The sequence below is a fragment of the Oryctolagus cuniculus genome, chromosome 5 (genome assembly GCF_964237555.1).
Source record: "Oryctolagus cuniculus chromosome 5, mOryCun1.1, whole genome shotgun sequence".
Taxonomy (NCBI): domain Eukaryota; kingdom Metazoa; phylum Chordata; class Mammalia; order Lagomorpha; family Leporidae; genus Oryctolagus; species Oryctolagus cuniculus.
This window is the reverse complement of record NC_091436.1, coordinates 59,231,544-59,250,028: the sequence shown is the minus strand read 5'-3', so window position 1 is coordinate 59,250,028 and position 18,485 is coordinate 59,231,544.

Genomic DNA, 18,485 nt, shown 5'->3' with positions numbered 1-18,485 from the left:
TGCACCTGTGTTTTGTGTGTGATCTGTCATATGAAGTCATGTGTAGGATATTCTGCTGTGGTATCATGTTGATTCTCAAAACATTTTGGAATTTGGAGCATTTCAGATTGGGGATGCCCAACCTGTGTGTGATTCCACTTTACCCCTTTACCTCAATTTTACAAACCCGTGGGACCTGTGTCAAATCCTACCTCTTTCCAGAAGTCTCGCTTAACAAGCCCAGGCCCACTGTTTACCTTACGTTTTCCCCATTGCCCACTACCATGGGGCATTTCCTGGAATCCATCCCTTCAGTCCACTCCACCACACCATCTAATCTCACCTCATCTATTTACCTCCTCCTCCTGGTTGCCACATCCTGCCCAAGGGCACCTGGCTGAGGCTCTGCCTCCCTTGGCAAGTCACATGCTCTGAAACAGGTCAGCATCAGCCCTGAGGGCAGCTTTTTGTAAATTGCAGCAGGGCTCTGAGCTCATGAGGTTGCACCTGTGGGATCACATCTGTCCACAGGGAGTATCTGTTGATAAGTTGCAAGAAGGTGACCTTGTACCTCTTGCCCAACTCATGCTAGCTGATAATCAGGTTTTTTTTTTTTTTTTTTGAACTTTTATTTAATAAATATAAATTTCCAAAGTACAACTTTTGGATTTTAGTGGCTTTTCCCCCCCATAACCACCTTCCCACCTGCAACCATCCCATCTCCCACTCCCTCTCCCATCCCATTCACATCAAGATTCATTTTCAATTATCTTCATATACAGAAGACCAAACAGAACTCTTCTTGTACATAAAAACCACCTTCAAGGGCCCACCAACATCCTGTGTATCAGGTACTGTAGAAGGGCTAAGAAAAGACGACATGGGTGTGAAATAAAAAGCTTCCTGGCATCATGATTCTCCACCTGTAATGAACACACACATCACTATGGGCCTATTACAATGCAGATTCTGATTCAGAAGGCCTGCATGGGAACTGGGGATTCTGAGTGTCTAACAAAGGCCCCGGTGGTGTTGACGATGCTAGTCTGAGGGCCATGCTTTAAGGAGCAAGCAATCCCATTTAGTAGTCTCAAAGATTCCTGGGAGGCAATTATGATTTTAAACCCTATCACATGAAAAAGGAAATTCGTGGTTAAACGGCAATAATTTGATCCCTTTCACACATCTTGTTAGTAAAACAAGGAATCAAATTCAGCTCTGTTTGAAGGGATTCAAGGCTATTTTTTTTTAAGTTTCTATTCTATTTCAGAATCATTTTAAACTTACAGAACGAGAATTGTAGAGTTGTACAAAGAGTTATCATATACTCCATACCCCTCTAATATCACTGTATTTGTCACAATGCATTTGACCACCATGGAGCCTTCTCTCTAGAAATGCAGGGGGGATGAGGATGGACTTATGGAAGGAAGGAGTTCCATCCAGGAAGTAGGAGTGGCGGACTTGGTGATGGGCTGGTCTTGATCTCAGTTGGTGAAGAAGCTACTGTATGCTGGCAGTGGAGGCTGTGGTGCTGAGGATGGGATGTTTCCAGTAGTCAGGAGAACGTGGACAGGTGCTGATTCCCGGGGGGGGGGGGGGGGGGGGTCAGAGGAAGGGGCAAAGGTTGCAGCAGAAAGGAGGGCCCAGGTGCAGTTGGGTGGACTGAATTTGCCAAAGCAACTCCACATTAGAATCATTTGGGTGTGTTTTAAGACTTTCAAAGCAAAAACTTTACCACAAACTTATTAAATCACAATCTCGGGCTGGAATACAAGCAAGCTACTTGGGTAAATCTGAAGTACAGCTTAGTTGGAGACCTGCTGTTACAGACTATTTGCTTCCAATGTTAAAGGCACAAAGTCTTTTATCATTTCTAAAGAACCCAAGGAGTGTTGAAGTTGTGGACCAAGAGGCAAAATTAAAGTTATCATGTAAGTATTTACCTAAAAACTTCCCACAGTTTTTTATTGATGAAATTCAAAACTTTATGGACACTGAAACTTGAATTTCATAATCATTTTACACGGTTTAAAATAACATGTTTTCTTTTGATGTTTTCTAATAATTTTTAAATGTTATAGTCATTTTTAGATTGTGGGCAGACGGCTACATTTGGCTTTCTGGGTTGGGTTTTGCTGACTCACGGAGTGGTTAATGATGTACCTTAATGCATCCAAAGAAGACATCAAAAATAAATATCTAAATAAAAATAAGCATTCAAGCAAATGTCTTTCTTGGCTGACAGTAAAACTGACTTTTCAGAGGATAATGTGCAAATTGAATGACAACATTTTGAGGCAAAGCCTGCTTTTACTCACATATTTCATAATAAATTAAAAATAGGTAACTGAAAACAAGGATGATACGCAGTCTACTGTGTAGAGCAATGTGTTTGTGATTTAAAATACTTTAAAAATATCTTTTAAAAATATAAATAGGATTTTGATTTGAAATTAAAGCACCTTGATGTTTAACCAGAAGTGAGTTTTCTCCATGGCCTCAAATAATGAAAGATTCCTGCTTACAGAGTGAAGTCCTTTTGTGTTTGCAATTTGTGCATTTGAATGTACGGATTATAGGTCAAAAATTGTAATTTTATGGAAATGCTGTCTGTGTCATCAGGTGATAGTCTGAAATACTTTAGGGAGGTTGTAAAAATAAATCTACCATCTTGAGACATTTTACACCTAAATCAATTTGAATTATTGCATTAATAATTTCAGATAAAATTTCTCATTAGCAAAAAGCACAGTGGAGGGGGGAAGAAATAAATGAAATTTAACTCCTGAAGATCTAAATACTATATTTTATATTTATTTACAAATAGTTGTTTTTGATTCAATGTATTTTCAATTGTAAACAGATGTTACTGGAAAATAAAAAAACACCCCCATTTGGCATCTGCCTTGAGATTTTACCGGGTGTTGAAGTGAGCCCTCTGCTGTTAGTTTTGCTTATTACAGTAAAATTCGATTTATCTTGCCCTTCCATGAACCTACTCAGATTTTTAATGTTTCTATTATGATTTTACATTTAACATAACAAAAAAACATAAATTCAATGATGCCAGTTGGCACAGTTAATAATCCGACAATTCTGCCCTTTTTGAACTGTATCACAGCATTGGAACATCTGGCGGTTTCCAATTTCCATGTTAGAGTGGGGTTCTGACCTCTATTTCACTTTCAAATGGGTCTCCTTGGCAGATAACTCTGCTTTCTCGATGGATTTTACCGTTCGCACCCTTACCAGTGAACAGGAGGCTTTCAACCTAATGTTTTGGAAGGGAATTGCACAATTTTAGGAGGAAATGGAGACTCCCTCTGCCCCTTAATCGCCTTTGTCAGATTCTCCCAACCCCTGAACTGCGACTGCTCCTTCAGTCTTACTCCTTTGACCTCGATTTTTTACAAAGAGAACAATTTAATTAAAACAATATAATAAAGTGAAATAAGAATGGTGTTTATGCTATTGTTGCTATAAAGCTCAATATGCTAACATAATGACATATATAATTTCTTCCTTAACAATAATTCTTTCTCTTTCTTTCTTTCTTTCTTTCTTTCTTTCTTTCTTTCTTTCTTTCTTTCTTTCTTTCTTTCTTTCTTTCTTTCTTTCTTTTTTTACAGGCAGAGTGGACAGTGAGAGAGAGAGAGAGACAGAGAGAAAGGTCTTCCTTTTTTTTTGCCATTGGTTCATCCTCCAATGGCCGCTGTGGCCGGCACGCTGCGGCTGGCGCATCGCACTGATCCGAAGCCAGGAGCCAGGTGCTTCTCCTGGTCTCCCATGCGGCTGCAGGGCCCAAGGACCTGGGCCATCCTCCACTGCACTCCCTGGCCACAGCAGAGAGCTGGCCTGGAAGAGGGGCAACTGGGACAGAATTCGGCGCCCCAACCGGAACTAGAACCCAGTGTGCTGGTGCTGCAAGGTGGAGGATTAGCCTATTGAGCCACGGCGCCGGCCCCTTACAATAATTTTTTTTGGCAAGTGCTTAACCATTCCTATTTCGCAGATAAGAAAACTAAGAACACAGCGGATAAATATTTTGAATAAGAGATTTATAGAAGGATAAATATCATAAGGCTAGAGCCATAATTTGAAACTCACTTGATTTGAAGAATGTTTGCATTTTTCGATGATTGCCATAATACACTGCTGAGTGACACAGTTTATATATAATATGTATATGTTTATCTAAGTTTCAAATGTTAAATTTCATTTTAAAAATATCTCTACACTTATATCTGAGAGCTCATCTACAAGGGTACTTGAAAATATGGAAAATGGAATTAAAAGGTAATTAATTTTGGGGGGCCAGCACTGTGGCATAGTGGGTTAAGCTGACACCTGCAACGCTGGCATCCCACATGGGCGCTGGTTTGATCCTGGCTGCTCTACTTCCAATCCAGCTTCTTCTAATGGTCTGGGAGAACAGTGAAAGATGGTCCAAGTGCTTGGGCCCCTGCACCCATGTGGAAGACCCAGAAGAAGCTCCTGGCTCCTGGCTTCAGCTTGGCCCAGCTCTGGCCATTGCAGCTGTTTGGGAAGTGAACCAGCAGACTTTCAAGTAAATAAAATAACTCTTCAAAAAAGATAATGTATTTTGGTGCAAAAGTTTTGAAATCAGTTCCTATGAAGGTTCTTAAAAACTTCATGAGGCCGGCGCCGCGGCTTACTAGGCTAAATCCTCCGCCTTGTGGCGCCGGCACACCGGGTTCTAGTCCCAGTCAGGGCGCCGGATTCTGTCCCGGTTGCCCCTCTTCCAGGCCAGCTCTCTGCTGTGGCCAGGGAGTGCAGTGGAGGATGGCCCAAGTCCTTGTGCCCTGCACCCTCATGGGAGACCAGGATAAGTACCTGGCTCCTGCCATCGGATCAGCGTGGTGCACTGGCCGCAGCGCGCCGGCCGTGGCGGCCATTGGAGGGTGAACCAACGCAAAGGAAGACCTTTCTCTCTGTCTCTCTCTCTCACTGTCCACTCTGCCTGTCAAAAAACAAACAAACAAACAAAAAAAACAAAAAAAAACAACTTCATGAAAAATTATGGATTTCAAATTTTTTTTGCATTGAAATAAACTTATCTCTTTTCAAAAAAGATCTTTTCATTTACTTTGAGACTGATGCTCTGCACTAATGAGGCAGGTTCACTTTCATTTACTTTGAAGGTCATAGTTACAAAGAGAGAAGAAAAGAGAGAGAGAGAGAAAGAGAGCTTCCATTTGCTGGTTCATGCTCCAGATGGCCTCAACAGCCAGGTTAGGCCAGGCCAAAGCCAGGAGACAGGAGCTTCTTCCAGGTCTCCCACAAAGGTAGCAGGGGCCAAATAATTAGGCCATCTTCAGCTGGTTTCCCCAGGCCATTTGCAGGGAGCTGGATTGGAGTGGAGCAGCTTGCACAAGAACTGTTCCCATATGGGATGCTGGCGTCACAGGCGGCAGCATTACCCACAATGCCACAATGCCAGCCCCTAAACATCTTTTAATTCCATTTTTTTTCCATGCCAGCCCCTAAACATCTTTTAATTCCATTTTTCCCATGAAATTTTTGAAGTACTGTAGTATTCTCACAATCCTATTTATCTTATCTGGAGCAGTAGCATTTTAAGCTTTGTCACCTCCAGGGTCCTGGAGAGGGGAGAGGGAACAAATATTTACAGGGTACCTCTTATGTGAGCACAGTGGTGTATTTGTATTTGGCACTTACTTATACATACATACACATATATTTCATTTGTCCCTCTTCTCCAGCTTTTCTCCACAGTTGCCTTAGCCGTTTCACATCGTAAGTTAAACTCCCACCTTACCTATCTTGCTTCTCTGGTTTCCGAGTAGTTCTATTTCTTGAGATTCAACTCTTGGGAAGAAGTTTTTCAGCTTCTGTGATTCTGAATGTGCCCCTTTCTTTTTTATGCCCACTGCCATCATAAGGCCGCCTTGCTTCATGTGTAGTTGTCTCTGTCAGCATTTTAACTGTTCTTTTTCTTTTCCCCAAGAATTTTTTCTTCTATTTTCATAGCACGTGCTTATCGTACCCCTCTTCCTGAAGGAGGAACCCTTCTTTAATCAGTTGCCTCCCTCTGTGAAAAATACCTGCAATATCTCTCTATTACATGTTCAGTTTTCAGATTTTTCCCTGATATTCTGGGCCCTTCAGGTTATAATTTGCTGCGCCAGCGCTGTGGTATAGTGGGCTAAGCCTCAGCCTGCGGTGCCGGCATCCCACATGGGTGCCAGTTCGAGTCCTGGCTGCTGCACTTCCAATCCAGCTCTCTGCTTATTTCCAGGGAAAACAGTGGAAGACGGCCCAAGTGCTTGGGCCCCTACACCCACGTGGGAGACCTGGAGGAAGCTCCTGGCTCAAATAAATAAATAAATAAATAAATAAATCTTTTGAAAAGTTATGATTTGCTTTCTCTAGTCTACTGATATCCTGCTTCTAATCCAGCCAGGCTTCCCTCCTCCTCACACCAGGCCTACACTCCAGCCTCAGTGCTTTTTCATTCTATTTCATCTAAAAAGTTTTCTGTCCCTCTCGGCTTGCCAAAATCCAGCTTCCATTTGAAGTACCAATATTTCCATCAACCATCTCTAATGATGTAGTCAATATTGATTAACTCATTTCTCAATGATCTGGTTGACATTTATTTTTAGGACTATACATTATAATATTTTATTGCATTTCATGTTTATTATTTTTATTTGTATTTAATTTGTGTATTTTCTTTTGCATACGCCTAACTGTTTCTTCAGTATGTTGTCTCATTCACAAGACTATGTTTTCTGATGATAAGATTATAGCCTGATTTTTTTTTTTCCACACTGGAATACCACATTGGTATTACTTAAACCCTCTGAAATTCATTTTCTTCTGTAAAATAAAAATGATTGTTCTCTATCTATCTCATTTTGACACTTGAAGTAATCTCATTTTTTTCATGAGCTATCCTAATACAGGGACATGGAATTCCCTTCTGATTAAGAATTAATCACCATGAGGGTGACTGCCGCTGTGTGGGAGAAACACCATCTCTCCGAGAGCATTGCAGATCTGCAAAGTAAAAGGCCAAAATCAGTGTCCTCAATGGGGGTCTGATTCCTCCACCCATAGACGTGGATGGTGGCTATTTCCACTCATACACACATTTCTGAATCAGCCTGCCCTCATTGTTTATACTTCTGTAAGGTGGCGGAAAATCTCACAAGTATGCAGAATGTGACCAGAGACATTCTAATCATCCAATCAAAGATGCACTCTTCAGTTTTCATCTTCCTACACATCTCTGTGGCATTAGAGGCCAATAAGGAGAGTAATGGAAGATTTTAAGAAAGAGAGATTTTAGGGGCCGGCGCTGTGGCACAGCGGGTTAATGCCCTGGCCTGAAGCACCAGCATCCCACTTGGGCACTGGTTCGAGACCCAGCTGCTCCACTTCCCATCTCTGCTATGGCCTGGGAAAGCAGTAGGAGATGGCCCAAGTCCTTGGGCTCTGCACCCATCTGTGAGACCTGGAAGAAACTCCTGGCTCCTGACTTCAGATTGGCACAGCTCCGGCCTTTGTAGCCATCTGGGGAGTGAACCATCAGATGGAAGACCTCTCTCTCTTTCTGCCTATCTCTGTGTAACTCTGACTTTCAAATAAATAAATAAATCTTAAGAAAAAGAGAGATTTTAATGAATGAGAACACAAAAGCAAAGACAGATTTTATTCTGTTTCCAAAATCTTGGAAAATATTTGCAATATGTTTGATAATTATATTGCTATTCCTGACCATAAAAACTCTAAATAATATGGAAAATGATAAACATCAAAATAGAAAAGTTGGCAATTGTCATGAACACATAAATCACAGGAGAGAAGATACCAACTGCACATACAGTACAGACAACTGCAAGTTACGATGCTTCTATTCAGGGTTTTTTGCCTTCACAATGGTATAAAAATGATACGTGTTAAGCAAAAATTGTACTTCAAAATTTGACTTTATACCTTTTCCCTGGCTGGTGATTTGTGGTACAACTGTTTGTCGTGGTGCTGGACAGCAGCAGTCAGCTGCAACTGCAGGTCAGCCACACAACCATGTGCAAACAGCCGACACTACAGTAGATTGTGTGGCAGAGCTATGATGTTCAGTAGATGAGGTGTGTTAAATGCATCACTAACTTAAGATATTTTCAGCTTATGAGGGGTTTATCAGGATACAGTCCCATTGTAAATCAAGGAACATCTAAATAATGTCCAACTTCTCTAGTCACCAATGAAAGTCTGTGGTCAATTTTATGTCCTTCCTTTGTTCTTTTTGAAACATTTCAAAAGTATATTAAAGTGTTTTTGAACAAGTTCCATAAAGGGTTCTGAGTAATGCTTGGAGTTGAGCCCCCAATGGTGGGCTATCTTCATTCTGTTTGCTGGAGGGTCTCAACTGGGCACAGTTTTCTCTTTTTTTCCAGGAATACAACAAAGTATCCCAATAACAGTCCCAAAGATAGCATCAGCTTGCAAAATTATGTTTACATCAAGATATGTCATGGGTGGATTGTGTCTGCCATCCTTCTTCCAATACAAAACAGAATCCAGGAAACAGTCAAAATCACGCCAGGTCTTGTTGAAAGAATGAGTGATGGGTTCATTAGGAAGGCAGAGAGTGAAACGAATTCATTTCCATCTCAATATTGCTTTGTGTCAATGCTATAGGTTTGCATCCTTGGTTCAAGGTTACAGAGTTTGCCTGGGATACATTAGCTGCTAACTATGAAGTCCTATCTCATGTTGCCAAAAGCTTTCACTGCCTCAAAAAATCCTCCCTTTCCCCCTCAATATTAAAATATTGTTTAGAGATAGGAGTCTAGAAAAATATCACTTCTTTAGAGCTAATAATTTAAATGGATATAACTTTGCAGAATTCTACAAATGTCCTCTCCTGTCCTTAGAACAGAGGCACCGTTACGTGTACCATGCCAGGCACTTCACAGACACAGGTCGTGTAACTTTGTGATGCCTCTGCAGCGCAGGATGCAACTCTTCTTCCTCACACTTCAGAGAAGTACCGGTGCCCCGAGAAAGCAAATTACATAAGTTTACACCACTGCTCTTAACACTCAGATACATCTGACTTCAGTATCTGCGCTTTTTTTTCACCTCACCTCATTTTATTGAGTGATTACCTTTCAGTTCTGTGACTTTCATGTCATGTTCATGTTAACATTAGACAAGGTTTACCATGATCCTTCATTGCTATGGATTTGTGTCCCATGTAAGGTTATTTGAAACTGTAGATTGTATCATTTCTGACCGTTTGCATTGTCCATATAGAATGGTCTAGCTGCATCTGGAAGTTCTTATCAATCGTGAAGAAGCTGAAAAACTCACATTTTTTTAAGATTTATTTTATTTATTTGAAAGATAGAGTTACAGGTAGAGGTAGAGGTAGAGGTAGAGAGAAAGAGAAAGAGAGAGAGAGAGAGAGAGAGAGAGGTCTTCCATCCACTGGTTCACTCCTCAAATGACTGCAATGGCCAGAACTGAGCTGATCTGAAGCCAGGAGCCAGGAGCTTCTTCTGGGTCTCCCACACGGGTGCAGGGGCCCAAGGACTTGGGCCTTCTTCTACTGCTTTCCCAGGCCATAGCAGAGAGCTGGATTGGAAGTGGAACAGCCAGGACTCGAACCAGCGGCCATATGGGATGCCGGCACAGTAGGCTGGGGCTTAACCCACTGTGCTACAGCACTGGCCCCAAAACTCACATTCTTAAGTGAAGCATAAAACATGGCAGCTGTTGGAACTTAGAAAGCTGTGTAATATTAGAATTATTGATGGTGGATGATCTGATGAATGGGAAATTTATGCCATGTTCTGAGTTCTCAGGGGGCTTTGTGACAAAGTCCTGTAAAGAAATCTTGCTCCAGAATATTTGTGAATGGTTATCCACAAAACTCCTATTAAATGCTCTGGATTGATGCTCTCCTGGGGAGCTGTCTTCAGGGCAGATATTCTAGTGTCCTTTGGTTTAGTAATATTTGGACACTTTTTATTTATAGTTGAAAGGTCACTGTCCTCATCAGCCTATGAGCTATCCAGTCAGGACCAATTAAGATTTAGGTTAAATAAACATAAGTCTATTAGCCCAAAGCTGACTCTGTACTTTGAATTCCTACAAAACACACCAAAACCTAACTTAGGAGTATGACAAGCAGCTGAGTTGCAGCCAATTAGAAGAAGCCAGATTTCAGCTAATCATTGGCAGTCAGCTCATTACACCACATCACCATAGCCAATCAGGTGGCTTTTCTACTTGCTAATGTATCTGGCCTGTACATGCTCACTGCTCACCCTGCTGGGTGGAGCTCTCTGAACCTCTTCTGTGAGTGCTGCCCCATTCATGAATTACTCTTTGCTCAAAAAACTCTACCAAATTTGACTTGCCTGAAGTTTTCAACATGAAATATAATAAAACACATCCTCTCTCTCTCTCTCTCTCTCTCTCTCTCTCTCCTCGGAGCTCATGGTTATAGGAAGAGAGATGCCTTTGCTAGGTTCAGGTTTTAGCTTTGCTGCCTGATAGCATGGTTGTCAGTCCACGCTTACTGTCATCTGATGAGATCTATTCAGTTAGGAGTAGATAGCACCAAGGTTACTGTTTCCCAATTCTCAATTTCTCTACAACAGATTACTGTGGTTAGCAAGGGAATAAATTTTCCATGAAGACTTTGAAGGTGCTTTGTATGCAAAGATTTCATTTTACATAAAAAATAATCTTTTAATTTAATTTCCATGAACTTTTTGAAGCCCCCTTATATAATTTTCTTATCTTCCCACAGTACATTGTATAGCATTCAAGGATAAGGAGTTGTGTTTTATTTTATTTTGTATTTTGTGGGCTGGATACAGAATCCGAGCCCAGCAAGTGTTTTGTCAAATGATAAATACAAAGTGACTGCGGAGCACACGGTGAGCAGAAATGCCAGCACTTACTCGACAAATTGGGCCACCAAGTCGGCCAGTCTGATCTGGATGGGTATTATCAGGGTCTCAACAGGCTGGGCACCGAGGTTTTCAGTATTCACAAGCACTTTGAGGGCCCACAGCAAGTAGAATTGTACTCAGTTTGAACTACACATGTCTTGACAAAGTCACCTATGTGAAAGAAATCTTGAATGAGTGAGCACCATCAGTGGCATTTAAAGTTGGTGTGCTTCATTAGCTTCTCACTGAGGAAAAGAAGGGTAATAATCACTTGAATGTGCATTCCGGAATCTGGGGATTCGGAAGGCCACGAGTAACATCGTTGGAGAAATGTTGATGATCCACACTACCCAAACTTATTAGGGTAAGGAATATATAAAATTGGGATTACAACAGGATTGGGTGGGTTAGAAGAAAACTCCTGAGACAAGTTGCTATGAGATAGTGAGCAGCCTGCAGTGTGTTGGGGACTTCTGTGGAAGTCACTGTCACCCCAGGTCACCCTTTGCAAAGGGTTCCACTAACTTGGTCTTATTCAACAGTGTCACATGCCCCGAGGCCATAGTCACTGTGCCAGTTCCAATTCTCCACTCACTACCTGAGGAGCTGGGGGGGACTTGGTGTAAACCAGAATTGAAAAGGGCTCAATCCAAAGGTGCACAATTCTGGCAGACCTAGTTAAAAATCTGCTCATCCCTGCCTCTCTCCTCTTTTTTACGTTTTCTTTCTTTATTTTTTTTTTAAGATTTATTTATTTACTTGGGAGGCAGAGTTAGAGAGAGAGAGAAGACACAGAGAGAGAGATCTTCCATCTGCTGGTTCACTCCCCAGATGGCTGAGACAGTCTGAAGTCAGGAGCCAAGAGCTTCTTTCAGGTCTCCCACACAGGTGCTGGAGTTCACACTCTTGCACCATCTTCCACTGCTTTCCCAGGTGTATTAGCAGGGAGCCGGATAGGAAGTGGAGCTCCCAGAACGTAAACCGGTGTCCATATGGGATGCCAGCACAGTAGGCAGATGCTTAACCTACTATGCTACTGTGCCAGCCCCCCCCCCTTTTTCTTACATTTTCAACAGCAGGACAATGTGGATGGTAGAGAGGGCCCCATTGTCTTTAGTTTCCGTCCTCCAGAAAGAGTAAGCTTTATTTTTCATCTTTTATTGTCTGACTTGCTAGTTACAGGTAAGCCAGGTGTCTCCTTTTGACATTTACACACTCTTCACAAGCTGATCCTTTTGAAGCCCTCATTATCTGAGGGTCCACATTAATCTGTAGGTCAAAACTGCATTGTTTTGGGCTAATTTACCCTGAATTAGATTGTACCCACTGACCTACTCTTCTTTGAGCATACTGAGGATTCTGAGTTCTTCACTAAGGCTCTTTGATTCTGTTACAAGCACTTACATTTTACTATTTTATAGTTTTCATCTTCTTCTTGCTAGCTCAAGGAGCCAGCTAGAAATCAGAGCATTTTGGATGGAAGACAAGCAGAGAGGGCAATCATTCTCTGTGATGTAAGTGCAGACACCCAGTTCAATCAGCCGAAGTGCACGTTAGTTCATCACGCCTTTAAGTGGAGCATTCCCTGAAGTTCATGGCAAAGGACCTGCTCTAGGGATCTGGTCCTGCTTCCTCATCACTCATCAGTCTCTGTTATCTGCCTAGTGACTGGGACTACCCATTGAGGAAGGTTAACTATTTTGTTCTTTAACGTTCACACTATGTTGAGGAAGGTAGACAAGAACCAGCGATGCGACTGTTTTGAACTGTGAGGCACACCATGAGCACCACGGGGAAGGGAGCAGACTGGGGCACATCCAAGAGAAAGGAAACCGAGAGGAGGGGCAGGAGGATGTAGGGTGGTCCCACGGCCACCTGATGGCTAAACTAAGCTTTAGCCTTTGGAGACTCTGAAGACTTGATGTTTCCAATGTAGAGAATGTGTCTCAGAGGCGATGCGTCCCCTGACCCACAGTGTCTTTTCTACTGGGAAGCATTTCTCTGTTACTACAAAACAAACAAACAAACAAACAAACAAACAAATCTACGCAGGAGCAGCAGCAATAGGTGTTTTTTTTTTTAAATACTCTTCACATTCCATTGTCTTTGTTAAGTACTTTTCATATAATTTTTGCACAAATTTTGTAAACTGGCATTATTGTACTCATTCTTTGTATGTAAAACAGAGATAAAGAGGGGTTGACTTAACTTAGCCACTCAGGTAGTAAGATTTGGAGTAAAGGTTTTAGTGCATGATATGCTGTATTTTTATAAATCCCTGTTTTAAATTATATTAAATCTGCAAAAACTTGGAGTGCCTGCACAAAAGTCTTGAATGATGTCTCTGGGTTGCTTCTAAATACTTAAAAGTGATTAATTTTAGGTGTTTAAGAATAAGGCATCCATAAGATATTGTGAAGAAAAAAAATTACATTCTAACTTGAGAGATTTCAGGATAAAGAGCAGGATTAGACTGTCATTCTGAACCTTGCTACAAAATGCTTTATCACCTGTGATTGATGTTTCCTTCTCTGGAAACTAGAGAGGTGTCCTAAATGGTCTTAACCCTCCCCTCCTGCTCCAAGATTCTTTTATTTGGGGTCACTGGTTTGTGAACCACGGATGGAGTCTTTTGTTAAAATCAGCCATGGCCTTGACTGTGCTAGCTGGGACAGAAATTCTTACTGAGGACCACTCCACCATCCCACAAATACTGCTTTGAACTCACAGGCTCACTCATCCATTTTCTCTGTGGGATGTATAGAAGCTAGTGTATTTCTCTCGGTTTCTGATGTTGCGCTGTAAGGTCCTGATTTAAAAGTTCATTTCCTTACACCCCAGGAGCAGTGCTCTTAGGTCAAGCTCCCACACTCTGAAATAGTTGAACTCTTTAGAAAACAGCCTGAGCATATGATTTAACAGTCTTAAATGGGGCATTGGAATATATGGAACAGGAAAAAGGAACTTCACCAACAACTGGTACAAGGACTTAGTTTTATTTCTGGCCTGGAACGAGTCTTGCTTGTTGTCGTCTTCTTGCTGACTGCCTTCTTTCGTTGCTTTTGCATGGCAAAACCGAATCCTGGCTCCATCTGCCTTTCCCGCTGCCGTGTGCAGGAGAGCGAACACCCGGGGTGGAGAGAGAGCTCGCTTCACGGCAGATTGGGGGACTTGAAAGGATTGGTCTGCAGCCCGGGCTGCGTTCTCAGGAGCTCCTGCCAGCACTTTACTTGTTTATGGTTGTTGTACTCTGCGGGCCCCTCAAAGATTCCCAGACACCACGCTTCTTCGGACCCCCTGTCAGTGACCTGTCTTGTGTCTCGGCAGATGACCTTGCTCTTCCTTCACGTGGACAGTGTGGACAGTCAGGTCCCGGCTAAGTCCTCCACCAGCCACCAGCTGGCTCCTAACTGCTCCCCTCGCTCCACACGCACAGGGGCTCCCGTGATCTGTCTTCCTTTCTCGGAGGACAGCTTGCTCCTTCCTGAAGTTCAAGTGCTGACCCAATGCACAGACACCCCGACTGTTGCCCCCTTCCCCAGGCCACCCTGAACTCTGGCTTCTCATTTCTACAGCTAGGACCCATCTCGCCTGTTATCTCCACACTCTCTCTCTCCCCAAGTTCCTACAAAATGAAACACCTCTGGGGCTATTTTCCTCTTTGGTCACCACCAAATGTCTTTTTCCTTTCTTTAGAGAACTTAAAATTTCCCAAGGAGCGGGATGTACCCCTGACTCTGCTTTATTACCTCATAGAGAAATTTGGCTTTTGCATCCACCATTCCTTAACTGTTCTCATTAAGGTCATTAAAATGTGACCATGATCTAAGAGATCTTTTTCAGTCTGTTTTTCTGAGTCTGTGTGTTGCACTTGGCAAAGCTGGCCACTCCCTCTTCTTGAAAATACGAGGCATTTCCTTGGTTTCTCCAGCATCCGGTCGGCCTTGTAGCCTTCTCCCTCCTCGAGTCCTTTGCTCCCATGTGGACCCCCTGCTCTACCATAACTGAAATTTGCTGAAGGCAAGATTGAGTGATAACCATCAGGGAAGGTTTTTGAGTCATATCATCTCTTAATATTTCTGCTTCCACAGATTCGTAGCTCCTCTGTGCCCTGGTTTGCTCATCTTTTAAAATTGGGCTGATAATATCTCACATTGCTATGCAGATTAAATCAGATAATGCATGAAAGGCTGTATGAATTTTTGATTTCACGGAGAAAATGTAATCATTTCAAGATAACTAAATCCATCCAAAGTGAAATATTGTACCAATTTGTAGTTTTACAATAGCAGTGTGCAAATACACCTTCTTGCTTGAGGCATAGCATATTGTAAATGACCAAGGAATTATTTGAAAAATGAAAGATGCTTTTCTGATTTTTTCATAACAGAGACACCCAATTAGAAGTTTTATTATTGAGGAATGTTTAGCGGGATATTAGAGCAGCTAAGACTGTTTTAAAAATAGTGATACCTCAATTTGATGACTAACAGATTTTTAAATCCTTTTTTAACTAAAAAGATTGAAAATTACAAAATATTTCAAAAGCACTTGAATTTCTAGATCACACAATTTTTAAAAGTTATCTTTATAATCAAAGTTAGTATTTATTAGATTAAAAATAGATTCATTTTTTTCTGACAAATTAGTAAAATTATCAGAGATTTATTTGTTCCTGTAATAATACATATACCCGGACCAAATAAGATTGACTTTAAACTTATGTCTGGAGCTAATCATAAATAAGAGAAAATCGCAAGTAAAATGCTTATAGAAATTGTGATACCAGCGTATCAGAGCAATCTTAGGGTTTTGACTTGATATCTCTGGCTATGTATTTTTGACTATTTAAAAATTAAAAACCTATGTCAAATATTTCAATTTTTATGCATATCCACCCCACCTCAATTTTACCACTTTTAATATATTTATTTGTTTGAAAGGCAGAGAGATAGAGATAGATAGAGAGAAAATTGCAGTCAACTCCACAAATACCCTCAACAGATGGGGCTGGGCCAGACTGAAGCCAGGAGCTGGGAACCCAATCCATATCTCCCACATGGTAGCAGGGACCCAACTACATGAGCCATTACTTGCTGCCTCCTAGGGTTCTCATTAGCAGGAAGTTGGAATCATAAGTGGAGCTGAAACTTGAACCCAGATATTCCAGTATAGAATGTGGACATCTTAACTGTTAGTCCAACATTTGCCACTCCAACTTTAGTGGTTTTGATAAGAAATCTACGGTATTTTGAAGATGCATTAATATTTCAGAATCTCAAGACAGTATTTAACAAATTTTTTATATACTAAATAAGTATTATGGCTCTCTAAATTTCTGGATGTGAACATCAACTACAATTTCATGTATTTGTGTGATAAGAAAGATTCGAGTTAATAAAAGCTAACTTTACTATTAAATGACGTTACTTTTGATGTGATACCAATAAGGAAATGTAAATTTATCTATTAATATATATGTGCCATATATTTTTACAAAAGGACTTCAAAAAGCTCATAGAAAAAGGGAATTATAAGATAATGAGAATTTTCCATAGATACTCCCTCATGCACACACACACACATACCAATGCTATTTACATGTACAAGGGTACTTCAAAAGGTTTGAAGAAAAATAGGATTAAAAGATAAATTTATTTTTGTTGAAATATTTTGAAATCCACTTTTTTTCATAATACGAAGGTTCCATAAAGTTTCTAAAGAGTTTTTGTATGCAATGACTTCAACTTTTTTTTTTTTTGTGAGAAAATAAACTTATTTTTAAATAGCCTGTGTTCAGGCTCACAGAGTCTTTTGTTTGATCTATTCTACTTTTGCTACCTTATAGTTTCTCTTAGTGTAGTTTTCAGCTCAAACGATCCTGTTTTATTTTTTTGACAGGCAGAGTTAGACAGCCAGAGAGAGAGAGAGAGACAGAGAGAAAGGTCTTCCTTTTTTCATTGGTTTACACCCCCCCCCCCCCCCCCCCCGCCCCAAGTGGCTGCTATGGCTTGTGTGTTGCAGCCGGCGCACTGCGCCGATCCGAAGCCAGGAGCCAGGTGCTTCCTCCTGGTCTCCCATGCAGGTGCAGGGCCCAAGGACCTGGGCCATCCTCCACTGCACTCCCGGGTCACAGCAGAGAGCTGGACTGGAAGAGGAGCAACTGGGACAGAATCCGGCTCCCCGATTGGGACTAGGACCTGGGGTGCTGGCGCCGCAGGCGGAGGATTAGCCTAGTGAGCCGCGGCGCCGGCCAATTCTGTTTGATTTTTAAGAATTGCTTCCATCTCTCTGTAGAGCATTGAATCATTTCTCTGTGTTCTCTTTCAACTCACTGGGTTTCTGCAAGATGGCTATCTTAGCTTCTTCACCTGAGCATTTGAGGGTCCCATCCAAGGTGCTTGGTTATTATTTTTTAGATGAGGCTATGTCTCCCTGAGCGTTCTTGATGCTTGTTGGTGTAGAATGCCATCTACACACTGAAGGATTCAGTTCCTTTTTCCAGACTGTGACCTAGCCTTGTCTGTGACTAGCCTTCCAGAAATTCTAAGCAGTTTGTTCTTTCCTGCCTGTGGACAGACACTTCTGCAACCTCAGCACTAGGTGGCACCCTAAGTTGAGATCTGAGGCAAGTCCACTTCAAGTCTGTTCTCGCTGCCTCAGTGACGCCCTGAGCTTCGATTTGTCCCACATCTGCAGCTGGTGTGTCACTCAGAATCAGCCAGGAAGGTGTCCAAAAAGGGGTAGCCCATCCCTACAGTCCTATCCTGGGGCGGGGGCAGCCCCAGATGCTGAATCCTGTGGCCACCAGCTTGGCAATCACGTTGACCCACCTGGGCCAGATCGACACAGGGGTAAAACCAAAGTCACACTGCTATTGCCTGCCTGCTGCCGAGATGGACAGTGGGTACTGAGCTGTGGCTGAAGTATCTAATCATCTTAATGAAGTCCGTTTTGTGAACATGGAAGTTTTTACTGCTGACATGATTAGCAAATGTTCTCTGTGGCACAGGAAAACTAGAGAATTGACAGATACCCTGGTCACCAGAGGAAATTCCTTTCTCCATCTCCGTTGTCTGTGGTCATTCACCTAGAAAACCAGGCCCAGCAGAGTTGTAGATTTCAAAGTGGCTTTTTCTTTTAGCTTAAGGGAAAGAATTAAGAGAGAATAAATTTAAGTGTTCTTAGAAACAAACATCATAAAGTCGGTCTTGAAAAAGGCATGGGGGTTATTTTCCAAACTATTCAAATATTTCATATTAAAGCCCAGGTGACGTGTTCCAGGGCACTCATATTTACCCAAAACTCTCTGCAATGTAAGTCCGGTAGGAATGTGTATCTTTGCTTTACTAAATTAGAGATAAGGTAAAAATTATAATAATTCAAGTAGGTGATGTAGTCTGTGTTTTGGGAGCTTTGCACATTTTAGGCTTGCTAGGATGACCAGTTGTTTAAGTTTCTGTGAGTCTGCCCTGGTTTTATCAATGAAAGTCCCTTGTCTTGGAAACTCCTTGGCTTGGCCAAATCCACCGTGTGGCCTGACCAAAA